The sequence below is a fragment of the Arvicanthis niloticus genome, chromosome 27, assembly GCF_011762505.2.
Source record: "Arvicanthis niloticus isolate mArvNil1 chromosome 27, mArvNil1.pat.X, whole genome shotgun sequence".
NCBI lineage: Eukaryota > Metazoa > Chordata > Mammalia > Rodentia > Muridae > Arvicanthis > Arvicanthis niloticus.
The window spans coordinates 23,339,391-23,358,089 of NC_133435.1; the positions used below are offsets into that span (position 1 = coordinate 23,339,391).

At 43.9% G+C, this 18,699-nt stretch overlaps 1 protein-coding gene across 3 annotated transcripts in view; it reads left to right on the plus strand.

The window, feature by feature from the left end:
• The window catches only part of Tmem150c (transmembrane protein 150C), a 77,224-nt gene that overhangs the window by 7,094 nt on the left and 51,431 nt on the right, over positions 1–18,699 (plus strand). The window contains exon 1 of one of the 3 annotated variants that reach the window (XM_076926418.1): positions 4,672–4,733. The exons of 1 other annotated variant lie outside the window; for it this stretch is intronic. The gene's annotated coding sequence lies outside the window, so the exon portion shown is untranslated. Of the gene's footprint in view, positions 1–4,671; positions 4,824–18,699 lie in introns of those variants that run through there. One more of the 3 variants, XM_076926419.1, reaches the window with a different exon arrangement.

Sequence of the window (18,699 nt, forward strand, 5' to 3'; positions counted from 1 at the left end):
CAGTTCCTAGAGGAAGTGTATCACAAAATGTCTAGGCCCAGTTTTGCCAAGTGATTTAGACAGAAACACAAAGACTTTTATGACTGCGTTCCCACATGCCCTCCACATCAGAAATTTAACATTTTGCCATTCTTGTCGATGACAGCATGTGGTTGCAAGGATCATATTTATACCCTTGTAGCTTTAGTGGCTAATGCAATTGGTCTTTTAAAAGGTGATTATCTTCCCTGTGACATTTTGATTGGTATTTCTCCCTTTTAATTTTAGCTTATATGTAGCATAAAAATTGATTTACATGGAGAGGAGTGGGTTGCCATTTTATACCATAATTTTGATTGTATATCTAGGCTTGTAAAAACTAAAGACAAAATTTCTCCATTAACTGAATTGCAAAGCAGACCCAGCTATGATTCAATAGGGGCAAGTTGTGAATTCTTTTAAAAGATCAGGCCACTTAAACCAAGCCACTGTCTGCTTGCAAAGCCATAAACAGAGTCCAGAAATGTGGCTTCTTTTTAACTATAGTGGCACCTGACGTATGGCCACTGGCTCAGAATAACTGTTTGTGGGAGAATATGGAATGTATGATTGTATGTGCATGCAAGTGTGTGTATGCATGCAAGTGTGTGTGTGCATGCAAGCGTGTGTGTGCATGCAAGCATGTGTGTGCATGCAAGCGTGTGTGCATGCAAGCGTGTGTGTGTGCATGCAAGAGTGTGTGTGCATTCAAGCATGTGTGTACATGCAAGCGTGTGTGTGCATGCAAGAATGTGTGTGCACGCAAGAGTGTGTGTGCATGCAAGCGTGTGTGTGCATGCAAGAATGTGTGTGCATGCAACTGTGTATGCATGCAAGCGTGTGTGTGCATTCAAACGTGTGTGTGCATGCAAGCATGTGTGTGTGCATGCAAGAATGTGTGTGCATGCAAGCATGTGTGCATGCAAGAGTGTATGTGCATGCAAGCGTGTGTATGCATTAAGTATGCATGTGAATGTAGGCAAGTGTGGCATGCATGTGTGTGTGTGCATGTGTGTGCATGCAAGCATGTAAAACCTAGAGGTCAATGTGAGGTGTATTCTTCAATTGTTCTTCATTTTTGTTTTTGAGACAGGGTCACTCACCAAATCTGACACTCACCTTTAGATTTGTATAGCTAGACAGCAGGCTGCAGGCATCCTGTCATCTCTGCTCTTCAGGCTCTGAAGTTATCGATCTGCATGCCTGGCTTTTACATGGTTGCAGAGGGTCTGAACTGTTGCTTCATTCCCTCTGGATAATTCTTTCTCTCCCTATTATTTTCTTTTTGTTTAATAACATGGATTTTTAAATCAATTTTTTTTTCACATAGAAAATTGAAGAGAATTGTTCTAGGTGGTGATGGTTTCCCAGCAGGATGTCTAAAAGCTAGACCAAGCCTTTGGATGTCACATGATTTATTTATTGGCGTATAGTCACCACAGAAGGAGGTGGCTTCTTTACACTTTCAGACCCTGGCTATTCTTCACGAGTTCTTGACGTACTGCTGGCCAGGCTGTCCTATAAGAGTCTCTTCAGCTTCAGTCCCCAATCGCATGCTTCCCTCCTCCTCTCAATTAAATCGTTGTCTCTCTGAGTTTAGAAGTTATATTATGCAAGTTAATAAGTTAATATATTAAGTTAGTTTTATTTTAGGGAATTTGACTATTTAATGGTAAAGGCCGGCAAAATACTATAAAGTTTTACTGGACATAATCACTCTTCTGGTCCTACATTGCCTAAACTGCTTACACACCAAGAGTTGGATAGCTGGCTTAGTGAATATTTGGCTCCCCAAACTAATGATATCTACTGCCAGGCCCATTGTGGGATCTTTAATTATGGCTAATTTAAATTTTACCAGCTTTGTAGTGGTGCAGCATCCTTTCGTAGAATGGTCCAGAGAGAGGGGCATGGGCAGATGGTGAGCTGATAAAAATTCTTTAAGAGTTGCTACCTTGGACAGCGTCACCCACATGAGGAGGTTGGTAGCCTGTATGATACATAGGTTGTATGATAAAATCATCTGAAGAGTTAAACAATCAAGTTGCACCCTCAAACAGTTAGATCGGAATTGAGTGTGTATGGGGTTACAGATACCAAACTTTTAAAAACTCTCATGTGATTCCATCAAGTTTGGCTGGTTCGGCTGCATCAGGTAGTGAAGCATGCCTGTGTGTTGTAGTGTTCCCTCAAGGCATCACAGAGTGTGCCTTGGGCCAATGGCCAGAAATGAACACAGGAAGGCCAATGGGGTCTATCTTATCTTATTCAGGAAGACTCTGACAAATCTATGGTGTTAGATCTAGGCCATTTTCCTATCTGGTTGCCTTAGCAACAAGGGTTCACTTACCCCACAGTGTCCAAGTACCAATTTGATTTGCTCATGGGCAAGGTGAGGGATTGGGGGTGGGGAATTGTGGGAGCTGAAGGTGTGGAGAACACCAGGGGAACAAGCCCCACAGAATCCAGGGTTCATAGCAGCTCAAAGAAACTGAAGCAACCATCATGGAGCCTGCCTGCATCTGTGCTAGGTCCTCTGCATATGTGTTATAGTAGCCAGCTTGGTGTTTTTTGCGGGACTCCTCACAGTGGGAATGGAAGTGTCTCTGCTTTGCCTGCTCTTGGGACCCCGCTCCCCATCACAGGTTGACTTACCCAGCCCTGATATGGGGATTTGTACCTAGTCTTACTGCATCTTTTAAGTACCATATGTGGTTGATATCCCTGGGAGGTCTGCTCTTTTCTGAAGAAAAACAGAGGAGTGAATCTGAGAAGAGGAGGGGGAGGGGAGCTAGAGGGAGTGGAGGAAGGGAAAATTCAGGATGTATGAGAGAAAAATAAATGGGAAAAAAACTTGCTTCAATAATTTAAAAAAAAAAAAACCCACAGATTCATGTTTAAAGTTAAAAAAAAAAATCAAAAGAGAAAGTTGCTCTAAAACCACCAATACAGCTGGTCCCGTGTCAGCTTGACATAATCTGGATTCTGCCGCTCTGAGTCATTTGGGAAGATGGGCTCTCAACTGAGAAAATCACTTCATAATATTGGCCCATAGATAAGTCTGTAAGGCACGTTCTTCATTAATGATTGATATGGGAGACCCAGCCCACTGTGGGCAGTGACATCCCTGGGTAGGTGGTCCTGAGCAAGCCATGAGAAGTAAGCTGCAATGTATTAATATACTACATCTAAGAAAAAAATGATTTCAGCTTTGAAGAAAAGTAATGCTTGTTGGTGTATGCAGGTACATCTCTCAGAGAGAGAGAGAGAGAGAGAGAGAGAGAGAGATTGTCATTTGTCTAAATGGCTTTTTAGATAGTAATATAGAAAAAAGACTGTTACTGTTACGGGAAACATGTCTAGATATTGTAATTTTCAATACATAAGACTTTGCCCATATTCGTAATATCATCATGGGACGGTGTATACACATTTCTTCACTATCAACCCATAGCCGAAGAACTGTAAGTGTTTTGTGGGAATTCAGTGACTGTAGACAGTGATTTGCGGTTTATTGCAGGCTCTTTGCTGATTTAGTTTGATTTGCCCTGTGATTTCACCTTTCTGTGATAATTTAACGAATCTCTCAAATACTACGATTTTATTAAATTTAACACATAAGGAAATATAATTCTGCTGCCAGAGCCTACTGAGCATGTATCATTAAATGCCCCTTCTCCCTCCTCCTCTGTTCTATTCTCACAGAGTGGTTAACGAATCAGGGGTAGATTATCCTCAGAGCTGTGTCGACACGTGGGAGAAGGAAACATGCCCTGCTCTAGACAAGCACAGCTCAGTTGACAGCTGTGGGGCCACAGTGGGCTCGTGGTAATATGAGTTTGCCCCAAATGAGGGTTAGCTGTGCAGGCAAACGTTATACAGAGAAAGAATTAGAAGCTTGACACTCACACTTATTAAGCTCTTAATGTGTGAGCATGGAGCTAGATAAATTATGTGACTGCACGCACATGCAAATATTTGAGGTAGGTTCATTAATCTAGTCTTCAAAAATAAATGTATTGGAATGTCCCGTGATGATATAAATAGCCTAAAGTCAGACAGCTAAAATTCAAGGCACCCCATCTCCTGGAAGACTAAATTAAAGGTGTTAACAATATAGTAGATATTCAATATTGCTACAAGGTGGGTTTTAAGTGTTCTCAGAAGAAACAGTAGTATGTAAAGCGTTGTGTATGCTAATTAGCTTCATTTAGCCTCTCAGTGCACACATATTAAAACATCAAGAGAAAGTAGGTGTGTACAGTTTTTACTTGGCAGTTAAAGACAGCAGACAAGAAAATAACTTATCTTTATGTCAACATAAAAAAAATATAGTTTAATGGGCTTGAAAAGTGGCTCAGTGGCCAAAGGCCACCAAACCCTGAGAGAACCAGCTCCCAAAAGTTGTCCTCTGACCTCCACATGCATACCCTGATATACATGCGTGCACGCACACACACACATACTCTCTCACACATGCACACACACACAAGCTACTTTAGATAAATGAGTCTATAATACATGTGCAGTGTAATGTGTAAATTAGAAAGCTTCAGTGGCGTTTCTTTTAAATGACTATGACGCTGTGCAGGGGTTTGCCTTTCCCTAGTGGAAATGAGCTGAGCGAAGGCGGGGTCAGGAACAAACTCAACAGTGGTAACCACAGTGTGTGAAGGGAAGCTTCCTCGGTGATGCAATGCTAACTAAAACAACAGGTGGGGACACTGCAGGGCTTGTCCCTGTGCAAGATTCACAGTGCAGGACACTGTGAGTCTCCTAACAGAACTGACTTTCAGGATTATCAAGTAGGTTTAAAAAGATTTTAAAGGTGGCTTAGTTGGAGATTTCCTGTAGGTTTATCTTAAAATCAGTACTCCAGATGAATGATAGAGATAGCATCAATTCCAAACTCATCTCCCTGAGGTCTTTTCTTACTGACTTTTCTGAGTTCCACCTTCTGTGGGGTCTTCTCACGCCCATTCTTAATGCAGATTGGCCAAGGTACTTTGGGGGGGGGGAGGAGGCTGTTGCTGTTATACATTTATTTTATTATATATATAATTGTAGGGTTCTGAGATGTTTACATTTCTGTGTTTTATCTAACCCTTTATATGAATGTTCATTAACTTCTGAAATATTTTATTTTGGTCCCTGGTCTCCCTGTTTTTGCTATCATTTCTGTATGTTTTTATTTGTATCTCTTGCTAGAACAATGTTTGTAAACACAGTAGTATTAATTTACTTTAGTTTTGCTTATGGCGAAAACTCTCTTCTCATACCAAAGAATAATATTGGCGGGTAGAAAGGGAGGAGGGAGACCACAGAGCACACCTGCCACTGGCTTCCCTAGATGCTTTTTATTAAATCTTTTATTTTATTAAATGTCTTTCCACATCCATGAACCTCAGCTTCGACTCATGAATGCTTTATGTCGATAATATTGATATATTTTTCATGGTAAATTCTTTTAGGTCAGGAGGCTGTTTTGAGACTAAATCTGGCTATGTTGCCAGGCTGGCTTTGAACTTCTGAGCCCTGGTAATCCTCCTGCCTTAGCCTCCTGAACATTTGGAGAAGAGGCAAGCATATTTAGTGTCTTGCTTACATCTCATGTTATATCCAATTTGCAATTTTTCCCCATGTTGTTCAGACGAGCAGTAAACATATATATTAATGTGACCCTTTAGGGGGTCACATTGTACATATTCTTTTATGTCCTGAATTTTTCTGTCTATGTACTATGAGAATCTTTAGATGGTTTCTTCTTCAAGACATAGTTTAATGGTTGCATGATATACTATGGGTCACTTATAACTAAATCCTTACAGTTTTTAAAATGCATATATTGCGTTTTTGCTTATTTACCGTGTCAGAGAATAAGAAGACAGCTTACAGAAGTCACTTATCTCCATGGAACTCAGGTCATCAGACTCAGCAGAAAACACCTTTACCCACTAGGCCATCTTGTCAACCCCTTGGTCCCTGTTGTTGTTGTTGTTGCTGCTGCTGCTGCTGCTGCTGCTGCTGCTGTTTTTTGTTTGTTTGTTTGGTTGGTTGGTTGGTTGGTTTTTTGCTGCTTCGAGTTTTTCCTGATTGTTTACTGTCACCATGAAGGCAGGTGTGCGTTCACACATGTATAAACTTTTTCTCCTACCTCTGGTATTAGTTTCCAGAGGCCTCGATTGCCACACACAGTGTGGCTTAAAACCACGGGCGTTTATTCTCACAACCCTGGAAGCCAAAAATTCAAATTTAAGTCACTGGCCCTTCAAGGGCTCATGTTCCCTCTAAAGATTCCAGGAAACTGTCTGTCTTGCCTCTCCCTGGCATGTGGCACCACCACTGCCGTCTGTGACTGTCCTCTGTGTGCCTGTGTCCTTCCCGCTCTTTACAAGGATGACAGCCACACACCGTAAATCTATGATGACATCAAGATTGTCAATCCTGCCTCTGCAAAGGCCCTGCTTTCAAATAGTCATATTCATGGGAAATAGGGATTACGATACAGACATATCTTCTTGGTGGTCGTGAGATTCAGCGCTTCTTTAAATTTGTGTCGGAGGACAAATTTCTCGAGCCTTTATCCCACTGGTTACTTACTTTCCAAAGGGTAGACCAAGGCTGTCCTTGGTCATCAGTGATATAGACTGCCCCGCTTACCTACAATCTTCCTTCCATTAAGTATCTATTTTAAGATGACCTTTACCTTTTAAGCAGAGAGTGGGGGGGGTGGGGGTGGGGAGAATGAAGACTTTGCTGAGTTCAGCAGAAATTCCTGTAGTGACTGCAGATGTTTGTTTCTTTCCCGATGAATCTTGGTTGGCATCCCTTTGCCCCTTGCCCTGGTGCGGTGGTTGTGCCCTTGTCACACTGACACACCACCGTCACTCTGTTTCATACTGCTTGTAATAATTCTCCCAGATTACCATTTACTTTTTAATGTTTTTTAAAAAATTTTGTCTATGCGGTCAAAGCCATCAGTATCCACTTGTGATGTCTTCTCATATTTTAAATCTAAGGCAATACTTTCTGGGGGCTGGAGAGATAGCCTAGTGATTAAGAGCACTTGTTGCTTCTGCCTAGGACCCAGGTTTGGTTCCCAGCACCCACGGTGGCTGGTGACCATCTGAAACTCCAGTTTCAAAGGCTCCAACACCCTCGTGACCTCCATGATCGCCGTGAGCACACGATGCACATACATATCTGCAGGCAAAACACGCATGCACATAAAAACACAATAAATCTCAAAAAGAGAAAATACTTCCCGGGCCAACACCTCACTAAGCATGTCTCCAAGTTTCCTGGCCAGGTTGTAGTTTCAAGTCTTATATTATTCTCTTGTAGTAGCTCCTGATGTCTTTGCTGCAACTAAATGCCTGACAAGAAATAGATTAAGGGAGGAAGTTTATTTGGCTTCAGTTCACAAATGCGGTCCATCTTGGCAGGAAAGGCCGGTGGCAGGAGCTTGGGGCGGCTGGTCGCTTTGCATTCACAGTGAGAACATGAGGGAGATGGGAGCTCACAGACAGACCCTTTCTGCCTTTTATTTAGTCTGGGACTCCATTGCACGGAATCATGATGCACACTTACAGGTGGGTCTTCTCAGCCAGTTAACCTAATCTGGAAAGTTCCACAGGCAATGCCCATGGTGATTATACATCCCATCATCTGGACAACTTATTCCAAGAACTGCCACATTCCTCACTGATTTCCTTTAAAACAACCATTTTCAGCTCAGCTCAGCAGCAGGTGGTTTTTTTTCTTTTTTTCTTTTCTTTTCTTTCTTTCTTTCTTTTTTTTTTTTTTTTTTTTTTTTTTTTTTTTTTTTTTTTTTTTTTTTTTTTTTTTTTTTTTTTTTTGAGACAGGGTTTCCCTGTGTAGCCCTGGCTGTCCTGGACCTCACTCTGTAGACCAGGCTGGCCTCGAATTCAGAAATCTGCCTGCCTCTGCCTCCCAAGTGCTGGGATTAAAGGCGTGCACCACCACTGCCCGGCTTTTCTTTTCTTTCTTTCTTTTCTTCTTCTTTTTTTTTGTTTTTTGTTTTTTGTTTGTTTGTTTGTTTGTTTGTTTGTTTTGTTGCTGTTGTTGTTGCCTCCCCTGCCCCAGGGACATTCGGCAGTGTCGTAGGTACTTCTGTTGTTACAGCTGGGTGGGAATACTATAAGGACCAACAGGTAATCTGTGAGTGCAGCTAAAATCCTTACACTGCACAGATCGGCCCTCCACAATGAGGAGTTTGCCAGCACATATCAGCAGCAACCCTGTTGTAGCCTTTACTGTAGGCTTGCGGGTCTTCTTCATTTAAGAAAAAAATTAAATACATAAAAACCCACTGCTCAGTCCTCTAGCACCTGTTACAAGCGGCCCATTTGAGAAGCAGCCAAGGTCCAGATCGGTGTCTGCATCCCTTAGGTTGGACTGAAAACCCTTACAGACCTCTCACAGCTTCTCGTCTGAGGCGCATGCCTCCTGACTTGGAGTTGTGAAGCCTCTGCTTATTCTGGCTTGCATCCTCCATCTGAGATTGCTTCTCTGCCCTGCGGCTTTGGACAGCCAACCCAACTTTCTCAATTTGTTGGGTAGAAGTGCAGCGGCATCCTGGTGACAGGGTAACGGGCACAAAGTGTTTTACTTCTGCAGCTGAAGAGAGGAGTTTGTCTCAGGACTATGTTTTCTGTTCCATTGATTTGTTGGTTTCTGTGCAGGACAACGTTATTTTTATCGTTATTTTTATTGCCAAAGTTTATGGTATGTTTTATATTTAACATGTATGAGGGCAGCCCCCTCCCCCTTTGTGAGCTTTTATGACACCTGAGTGAGGAAGGCTGTGGTAGCTTAACTCCTAAGTGTGCTAACATCGCACAGTAGGTGTGCTGTGTGTTGCGACATGTTCTTGGGTTTTGTTTCTTTTTTTCTTCAGGATTTTGTGGTATTTTTTTTTTTCTTGTTCGGACAAATCATTGCTTTGTAGCCCAGGGCTGGCTTGTAACTCAGAATTTTCTGCCTCAGCCACCCCGCTGCAGTGGTTATAGGGACTCACTGTCACACCTGCCCCAAGACATGCTTTTGGAAATGTTCCTTCCCTTTCTTCTCATTACCTAAGTTGGGATGAGTGCAGGAATCTGCACTGTGAGAACCGTGAGCTGTGGCTGTAAGCAGCACTTGCTGAACCCGGATTAGAAAGATGTGCCTGTGAAGCCTTTGGCCAACTTGATCAGCTTCTCACTGCCTCTCCCTTTATCTGATTATCTGTACCCTTTTGAAAGGTTTGCCGTCCATGTGACACGTCCTGTATGTGGTAAACGGATTCTTTTTTTCTATTACACCTTGTAATTGCTATTGTTGATATACAGGAAAACCATTGATTTTTAAGTGTTTGCTTTGTATCCAACCAATTTACCCAGCTCTCTTGTCAAATTGAGTAGCTTTCTAGTGAAACCCACGGGTGTGAGGTGAAGGTGCAGCTGACAGAAATCCTGCACCTAGAACGAGACATTTTAACTTCTTTCCGGTGTTCCACCCGCTATCTCCGTGTGACATGAGTTAGCGGTGGTGCTGCATTTGTCTGTTCCCGGTCTGCTTTCTCAGAGTGAGCAGCAGACCTCACCCTCTATGGCCTGGAGCTCACTATGTGGACCAGTTTAAACCAGTTTAGGCTGGCCTTAAACTCACAGAAATCTGCCTGCTTCTGCCTCCTAAATGCTGGGATTGAAGGTGTGCCCACCATGGCTGCTGGTCCACGTATTCTTAATGCTGCTTCTATCACTAGGATGCATGTGGAGGGTCATGGGGTCACCTTTACAGGTCTTATTAATGAAATAAATTTAAAATAGACTCAGGATGGAACTCTGAGATAATTTATAGGAGTCAAAGAGAAGAAAGGAGCAGGGCAGGCCAGCTGGGGGAGGGGTGGGAAGAGGATAAAAGAGAAAATTTATTAGAGAGTACAGATAAAAGATAAACCCTGGGGTCCATGGTGGGGGGGAGCATCTAATGGCAGGGCCTTTGTTCCTTATAGTTTTTATTCAAGGGGTACAGAATTGCTTTCCTGGGGGGGGATGCTGGGGGGTGACATGGGTCTAGAGTATAACAGCAGATTAGGAGATGCTTACCCTGGAATCATTTGATTCCGCCTGAGTCAGCTGGAGTGGCTCTGGGGAGTTTGGAGCTCAAGATGTGTCTAACACAGGAAGGAAAAGCAGCTGACTGCACTTTCTGTTGCCAGTTCTGCTCTGAGCCGACACTGTAAGACTCCCCCCTCCCCCAGTATGGGCCCATCTTCTGCTTCATCATTAGCTGTAGCTGCCACTGTAAGCCCACCCCCCATCGGTCTACCTTCCACTTCGTCATGAGCCACCACTGTAAGCCCCCCACCCCACATCCATCCCTGTATCAGTCTATCTTCTACTTGGTCATGAGCCGACACTGTAAACCCCACCCCCACCCTGGTATCGGCCCGTCTTCTGTTTCATCCTTGGCTCGCTCTGCCTGTACATCTTTATCTTTTCCTGAGAGGCCAGCACCAGCCATGGAGGCCAACATTTGAAAATTAGTAATGAGCAGACTGGAGATTCTCTTGTATAGTGTTTAAAAATCTGCCTCCTTAAAACAACTTTTAATTCCTTATCTGCCAGGGTATTTCTGACCACAGACCTTGCATTCGTCTCCAAGAAATCGAACACATTATTATTCTTATGTCTGAGATAATGCTTGGGAAGGAGAGAGCTATTTCCTGTCCACCCTTCCCCATCATCTAAGACAACAGCAACAATAAATGATCTGCTTTACTTTTATTTATGTGCCGGTGTGTGCGTGTGGGTGTATGCACGTGAGCTCAGGTACCCACAGATGCCACGGGAGCCGAGAGCTGAGCAGCAAGGGTGCTGTGTACCAAGCTCCAGTCCCCTCAAAGTTCAGCCAGCTCCCTTAACTGCTGGGCCACCTCTTCCCCTTCTCCTTTAACCACTGGGGCTCCAGCAGCCCCAACTGGCTAGACTTAGCCACCCACTCCAATGCATCAGTTAAAGAGAACAATAATGCTGAAAAGTAGAGAGAGAAGACTCAATAAATAGGCACTGGGAAGAGGACCAGATAAAGGGGTCCAGTGGACTCCCCTCCCCTTCCTCCCCAGTTAATTTTCAGCATACTGAATGTTAAGCTTAACTAGAGGAAAATTTGGAGCGGGGTCAAGATGTATGTGTAATTAAGCGTCTGCTGTTGCTGGAGCTTTGGTCCTGTGAAATTGTCTGATAAATTGTTTGTCTGTAATTGCTCTCATCACCTGAGGGGACTAGTCAGATTCCTGCATGATGGTCTCTCCTGTTCCAGAGTGCCCCCTTGTTCTCATGCGTAACTGCTCTCTTGAGGGGTAGGGGGTGCTCATCCTCTGAGGATTCGCTCTTCCTGGAACCCTAAGTGGCAGAGGCTTAGGACAGTGACTGGTCTTCTGTCTTGCCATTTAGAGAAGGAGGAAGAAAGTTAGGCAGACAGAAATGGGCAAGAGTCTGATCTAAAGAAAGAAGAGAGACACAAAGTAAAGGCCGCGATGGTGGCTTCCATCCTGCCCTTCGTCCTGCCCACCGGGCTTCCATCCTGCCTGCCTGTTACTTTGTGGGCTCAATGCTTTTTAGCAAAAACAGCTTCCTGGTGCCTGTGGCCAAGAGAGCAGGTTCCAGATAGAAGCCTCCTCTAAATCACGCTGGATTTGTTGGTAGTGCTGGGCTCTCTTGATTTACATTCTTCAACTGATCGGGTAACATCTCCATGGCCCTTATAATTGATCAAGAAACTGGCTGTGCCCTGGAGCTGGAAGCCACACACTGAGAAGATAGATTTTTCTGGAGCACTGGAAATACCCACCGGACCTAAGGATAGTAAAATTGACATTTTCTCTAAAATTTTAAAGATCATGTGTGTATATATACACATGTGTGTGTGCAGATCTCTCTCTGTTCCCCTCCTTCTCCCTCTGTGTGTGTATACATATGTGTGCAGATCTCTGTGTTTGCATGTATGTGTGTATGAATGTGTGTGAGCATGTGTCTGTGAGTGTGTGTGAGTGTGTGCAAGTGTGTGAGTATGTGTGTATACACACATATGTGTGCAGGTCTGTGTGTTCATGCATGCATGTGTGTGTATGTTCATATACACATGCAGATCTGTGTTGTACATGCATGCGTGTATGTGCATGTGTGTATATGAATGTGAATATGTGTGTAAGTGTGTATATGGATACAGATATATGTGCAGATCTGTGTGTGTGCATGCATGCATGTATGTGGGGGTATATACACATATGTATGCAGATTTGTATATATGCATACATGCATGTTTGTGAGTATGTGCATGTATGTGTATGTGTATGTGTGTATATAACATGTGTGTGTAGTTCCATGTGTGTGCATGCATGTGTGTATGTGTGTGTGCATGCATGTGTATGAGTTTGTGAATGCGTATATGTCTGTATGAGTGTGGGGGGGTCAGAGGAAGGTGTCCAGTGTCCTCCTCTCACCCTCTGCCTATTCCTTTGAGACAAGGTCTCTCAGTGAATCTGGAGCTCATTTGTTTGTGCTGTGCAGCTAACAAGCCCTGCGACCCCCTCCCTGCATGCTGAGGCTGCAGATTTGTCCTGCTACACTCGGCTCCTTGTGTGGTGCCGGGGATCAAAGCACATGTCCTCACAGTTACACAGCAAGCTCTCTGGCCCTCTGAGCCATCTCCCCAGCCTTCTTCATACTTGTAAAATTACTTTTACTAAGTATAGGAAATGATGGTTTTATTTGCCCATATTCACCTCCTTCCTCACTCTTCCTTAACCCAAGTTCTTTGAAAAAATTATCTCACAGTCTAATTATCCTTTCGAGATCCACAGCTAGGGATGTAGCTCAGTGAGTAGTACTTACCTAACATGGGTGAGACCTCCAGTACTACAAAACAATAGGTAAGTAGGTAGGTAGGTAGGTAGATAGATAGATAGATAGATAGATAGATAGATAGATAAACAGACAGAAGACAGATAAAAAGATACTGACAGTGCACCTGAAAATGCAGAGCCATTGACTAATGTGGATTTTATTTTATTCTGGCTTTGGCTTCCCTTCTTCATTCAAGATCACGAAGGCCAGGGAATGCCAACGGCAATTCACATTTTGGCTCAAGAGCAGTCTAAAGGATTCAGTTGATAGAACAATTCAAACAGAAAGGGTTCGCTTGTTGCTTTAAACAGATACCCTTGGTTTTGACTCAGGAAGTACAGTTCTTAATGTAACTGCTCAGAATCTGGGCTGGCTAGACATAGAAGAGTTCTGATGCCACAGACAGAATCCGACGCCCACAGGCTCTGGACTCTGGGAGGATGAGCACATTCGGCTGCTCTTGCTTGCCTGGTACACCGGTAGCCACGCCCACTTTCATCATGTGTTGAGGGATTAAGTATCACATTTTTGAGGCAGGCGTCCAGAGAACTGACTATATTCCTTTTTTCTTTCCTTTAATAAGGTTTGGAAAGTGGCTGTGAGAGCCAGGGTGTAAAACTTCATCAGTCTAAACCTACAAGCGTTACTTCTCTTTTTATTTGGGAATAACATTGGCCTATAGCTTTCAGTGTTTAGAAATGTACTTACTGACTTGAGGGCATCAGAAATAGTCCATCTTCAAGGAAAAATTGGGTAGCTTACCATATTTTTCCATATCCTAACATTTATTTTTTTCATATTAAAATGAACTCTTCCATAAACATTTGTAACTGTTAAAGAACAATTTTCAGAGAAAGGTAATTTTGTTATTCTCACGTGGATATAAAAATGGATAGCAGTTAAAGATGCCAAACTTGCTAAGCACTGCCAGGAGTGTTGGAGTCAGGCAGGCAAACTGCAGGGCAAGTGCTCTATAGTTCTCATCCTGTGAGTCACGACCCCCACAGGGCCACACATCAGATATCCTGTATGTCAGATATTTACATTGTGATTCATAAAAGCAAAATTACAGTTATGAAGTAGCAACAAAATAACTTTATGGTAGGGGGCCGTCACCACAACATGAGGAACTTGGTTGAAGGGTCACAGCATTGGGAATCACTGTTGTAAAGCAGCAAGATTGAATGACAGGTAAGCAGTGGAGGTGTAAATAAATGGTCCTTCTGTGGGACAGTCAGAGTAGCAGAAATCTGTTCCGAGCCCCTCCGTGTCCCCTTTGCCCGCAAAAAAGACACGTGAGGCAGTGTTCGGGTGGTTACTACAGCGAGGCTTTACTTCTTGTATAAGCAGAAGCGGAAAGACGGAAAGCCCGGAAAAGGCACTGCTTAAATACACCCTAGAGTGACGTGTTCACTTCTGATTGGCTGTTCACTCATTACCCATAATACGCCCCGGGATGGGCAGTGACTTTGGCGCGCTTTTTGCCTTTTGCACCTGCGCAGTCAGTTGTTTACTAGTGGGAGGACAGGATGCCCGCACCATCTTGTAATGGCGAATACTGTCACGCTCACTGCGGCTCCCAACAGAAATCAGCTGCGCTTGTCCCTTACCGAACACAATCTGCATGTCTAGAAATAAGCACTGTTTTCATTGCTTTCAGTTACCTATAGCTTAGTTTTACGCAGCATATGTAGTTACCGGTATAGGTTTATGCACACATACATACATCAATGTGCTGATACGTAAGTATGTGTTACAGACATGGTTAACACTGTTTTGTATGTCTTTCCTGTGGAGATATTTGATGTGCCCATCTTCTGCAGTGGAACTAGCTTGCAGATTTCCTCAGGTCATTTTGCTCCTAGTAAGGCTGGATGGCTGGCATGGTCCCAGCACTTAGAAGGCCAAGGCAGATGGATCTCTTGAACTCCAGAGTTCAAGGCTAGACTAAGGAGGTGGGGAAACCCTGCCCTAACATTTCTGTTCATTTAAAAATTTATTATATGTTGCCTTTACTTTCTTGTGCCTTGGTCATTTCCTGCTTGTCTTTCTAGATGCATAATGAGAACATGAAGCCTTCTCCTTCCTTCCTTTATTGAACAAAATATTGAAAATACCGTGGACACTAATTTATCCTATAGGTAGCCCTGGGCTACATCATCCAACCTGATGTCTGTATTTGTTGAACAAATACAGAAACGTTTGTATGTCTGCATGTGTTGTCACCATTCTTACCAGACATTGCCAATGGATAAACATGTTACTTCACTGTCTTGTTCACTCCACCTCTCTGTTCTCCACTGGCTACTTCAAACTGTGCTCAGGTGCTCAGCTCTGCTTTGTTCAGGTGCTTAGTTCTGCTTTCCCTCTCTCCAGGAAAGCGTTGTAAGACCCGTCTGTGCTCTGGACTCTTCCTTGGACTCTTCTGTGTGTTTTCAGTCAATTTCTCCTATTCCTTTCTCAGCCCAATTGTAACCTGCTTTCTGACCCTGGTGGTCTACAAAAGCCATCTGTGACAGTGCCACAGATGAGTGTTAATTGCCAAGCCCTGTGGCCACCTCTCAATTTTGTTCTAGTTGTGCTTTGAGGATACATTGTTGCCATGCACCTTTGTCTCCTTGGCTTTCATGGTGCTATTTTCTCATCCACTTCTTCCAAGACCACCTATTAGCTGCCATTCTCTATTGCTTCCTGATGTGAGGATTTTCTCTGCCTTCACCCTTTCTTCTCATCTTCCATAGTCTACCTGGGCTGTGGCAAGGGTACATTGGCTTGAATCAATCCCCGCCCCACCACCATGATGCTGACTCCCAAGCCTAGGTATTTAACCCGCCCTTCTGAGTTGCTAGTATCTGGCTGTGTGTCTCTCTCTTGAATGAAGCATCAAATTGCAGGTCCTCCAGACTGGTAAACTTGTTTGTTTCCCCAGTCCTCTGCATTTTTGTCTGCTCCTGCACAGTGCCATTGTACATTGCAGTGGTTCTCAACCTTCCTAATGCTGGGACCCTTTAGTACAGGTGACCCCCAACCATAAAATGATTTTGCTGCTACTTCATAACTGTAATTTTGCTACTGTTATGAATCATAATGGAAATATCTGGTCTGCAGGATTGATAGATGACCCCCAAAGAAGTTATGACCCACTGGTTGAGAACTGCTGGTATATTAGCTGCTGATCTCTGGAAGAGAGGAAATGTCTGCTCCACTTAAAACAGGGTGTTTGGGGCTTCTAGGGGAATTTTTTTTTTCAAGATGAGGTTCCCCTGTGTAGTCCTGGTCATCCTGGAACTTATTCTGTTTCAGGCTGGCCTCAAACTCAGAGATTTGCCTGCCTCTGCCTCCCAAGTCCTGGGATTAAAGGTTAAAGCAGGGTGGGTAAGTGCTCTCCCCACCCCAGCCTCAGATGATGACTACAGCCTTGTCTGGGGCCTCCGTGTCTCTCCCTCCTACCCTCACCTCTGTCCCCCCAGAAGAGTCGGCCTTAGCCTTGCCTTAGCAGAGGAGTGGACAGTAGGCAAGCGCTGAGTTTTTCTCTCCTGACATTTGATTCCTCTCTCCTGTGGTCAATGAACATCTTAAGCTGTTGTATAGTGCCCCGGTCTCCAAACGTTCAGCCTCCCAGTGCCTTCCCTATGGCCATACAGTACGAGCACATCTCTTATGTTTTGGAGAACAAACTCTGTTAACATATATTTAGACCTCCATTCACTTATAACTATCTTTTTGCCTTTTTTATTAATAATGTTTTGGTTGGGGTTTGTGGGAATATTCTGATTTTTTTTTAGATGGGTCTCATCTAGTACGGGCTAGCCTTTCAACTTGACATGTATATAGCCAAGGTTAGCCATGAATTGCTGAGCCTCCTCCTTCTATCTCTCAATTTTGGGACTACTGGTATGTTCCACCACACCTGGCTAAGAACATTTGTTTTAAACATTTTAAATTTTCATTTATTTATTTAGTGTGTGTGTGGTGTGTGTGTGTGTGGTGCGTGGATGCGTGTGAGTGTGTATAGTGGGTGAGTGTGTGTGTGTGTGTGTATGTATGAATGTGAGTGTGAGTGTGTCTGTGTGTGTGAGTGTGTCTATGTGTGTGAGTGTGTGTGTCTGTGTGTGTGCGTGTATGTATATGTGAGTGTGTGTGTATGCGTGTGTGTGTGTGTATGATGTGTGTGTGTGTGTCTGTGTGTGTGAGTGTGTCTATGTGTGTGAGTGTGTGTGTCTGTGTGTGTGCGTGTATGTATATGTGTGTGTGTGTGCGTGTGTGTGTATGATGTGTGTGTGTGTGTATGAGTGTGAGTGTGTCTGTGTGTGAGTGTCTGTGTGTGTGTCTGTGTGTGTGTCTGTGTGTGTGTGTGAGTGTATGTGTGTATGATGTGTGTGTGTGTCTGTGTGTGTGAGTGTGTCTATGTGTGTGAGTGTGTGTGTCTGTGTGTGTGCGTGTATGTATATGTGTGTGTGTGTGCGTGTGTGTGTGTATGATGTGTGTGTGTGTGTATGAGTGTGAGTGTGTCTGTGTGTGAGTGTCTGTGTGTGTGTCTGTGTGTGTGTCTGTGTGTGTGTGTGAGTGTGTGTGTGTATGATGTGTGTGTATGTGAGTGTGAGTGTGTCTGTGTGTGTGTCTGTGTGTGTGTCTGTGTGAGTGTGTGTGTGTATGCATGTGTGTGTGTATGATGTGTGTGTATGTGAGTGTGAGTGTGTCTGTGTGTGAGTGTCTGTGTGTGTGTCTGTGAGTGTGAGTGTGTCTGTGTGTGAGTGTGTCTGTGTGTGTATGTGTATGTGAGTGTGTGTATGCATGTGTGTGTGTATGATGTGTGTGTGAGTGTGTGTGTATGATGTGTGTGTGTGTGTGAGTGTGAGTGTGTCTGTGTGTGAGTGTCTGTGTGTGTGTCTGTGTGTGTGTCTGTGTGAGTGTGTGTGTGTATGCATGTGTGTGTGTATGATGTGTGTGTATGTGAGTGTGAGTGTGTCTGTGTGTGAGTGTCTGTGTGTGTGTCTGTGAGTGTGAGTGTGTCTGTGAGTGTGAGTGTGTCTGTGTGTGTATGTGTATGTGAGTGTGTGTATGCATGTGTGTGTGTATGATGTGTGTGTGAGTGTGTGTGTATGATGTGTGTGTGTGAGTGTGAGTGTGTCTGTGTGTGTGTCTGTGTGAGTGTGTCTGTGTGAGTGTGTGTGTGTGTATATGCATGTGTGTGTGTATGATGTGTGTGTGTGTGTGTGTGTGTGTGTGTGTGTGTGTGTGTTCGTGCACATGGTTTCCAAGGATTGAACTCAGATCATTAGACTGAGCATCAAGTACCTTTATCATTGAACCATCTTGCCAGGCTCAGTAATATTTCTTAATGGGCTTAATGGGTGCTGGGTTTGATAGGGACATTCTGTATATATTTCCCGATATCTCTCTGCACATTCATACACCCCACCCCAGCCCTCAGTCCTCATTGCTCCCACAGACAGTTGTACTTCTCTCCTGAGAAATCGTGTATCTTGCCTTCCATTTCACACCTAGACCTTCCGGAAGCCAGGCCACATTTGCTTCACCTCTGTCTCACTTCTATTTCCCAAGCCTTCATGCAGTGGATTGGGTCTCTGAAGTCCCATGGAAACTGCTCTAATGAGGGCCGTGGATGGGGTCCTGATACCTGAGCCTCTCATCCACTCTCAACTGACCGTGACCCCTCTTCTCTGGTTGTTCATCCCACTTCCCTTTGAACCATTCCCCTATGTCTTCCTACTGCTTTGTCCATCTCCTGCCTGGGCCTCTGCTT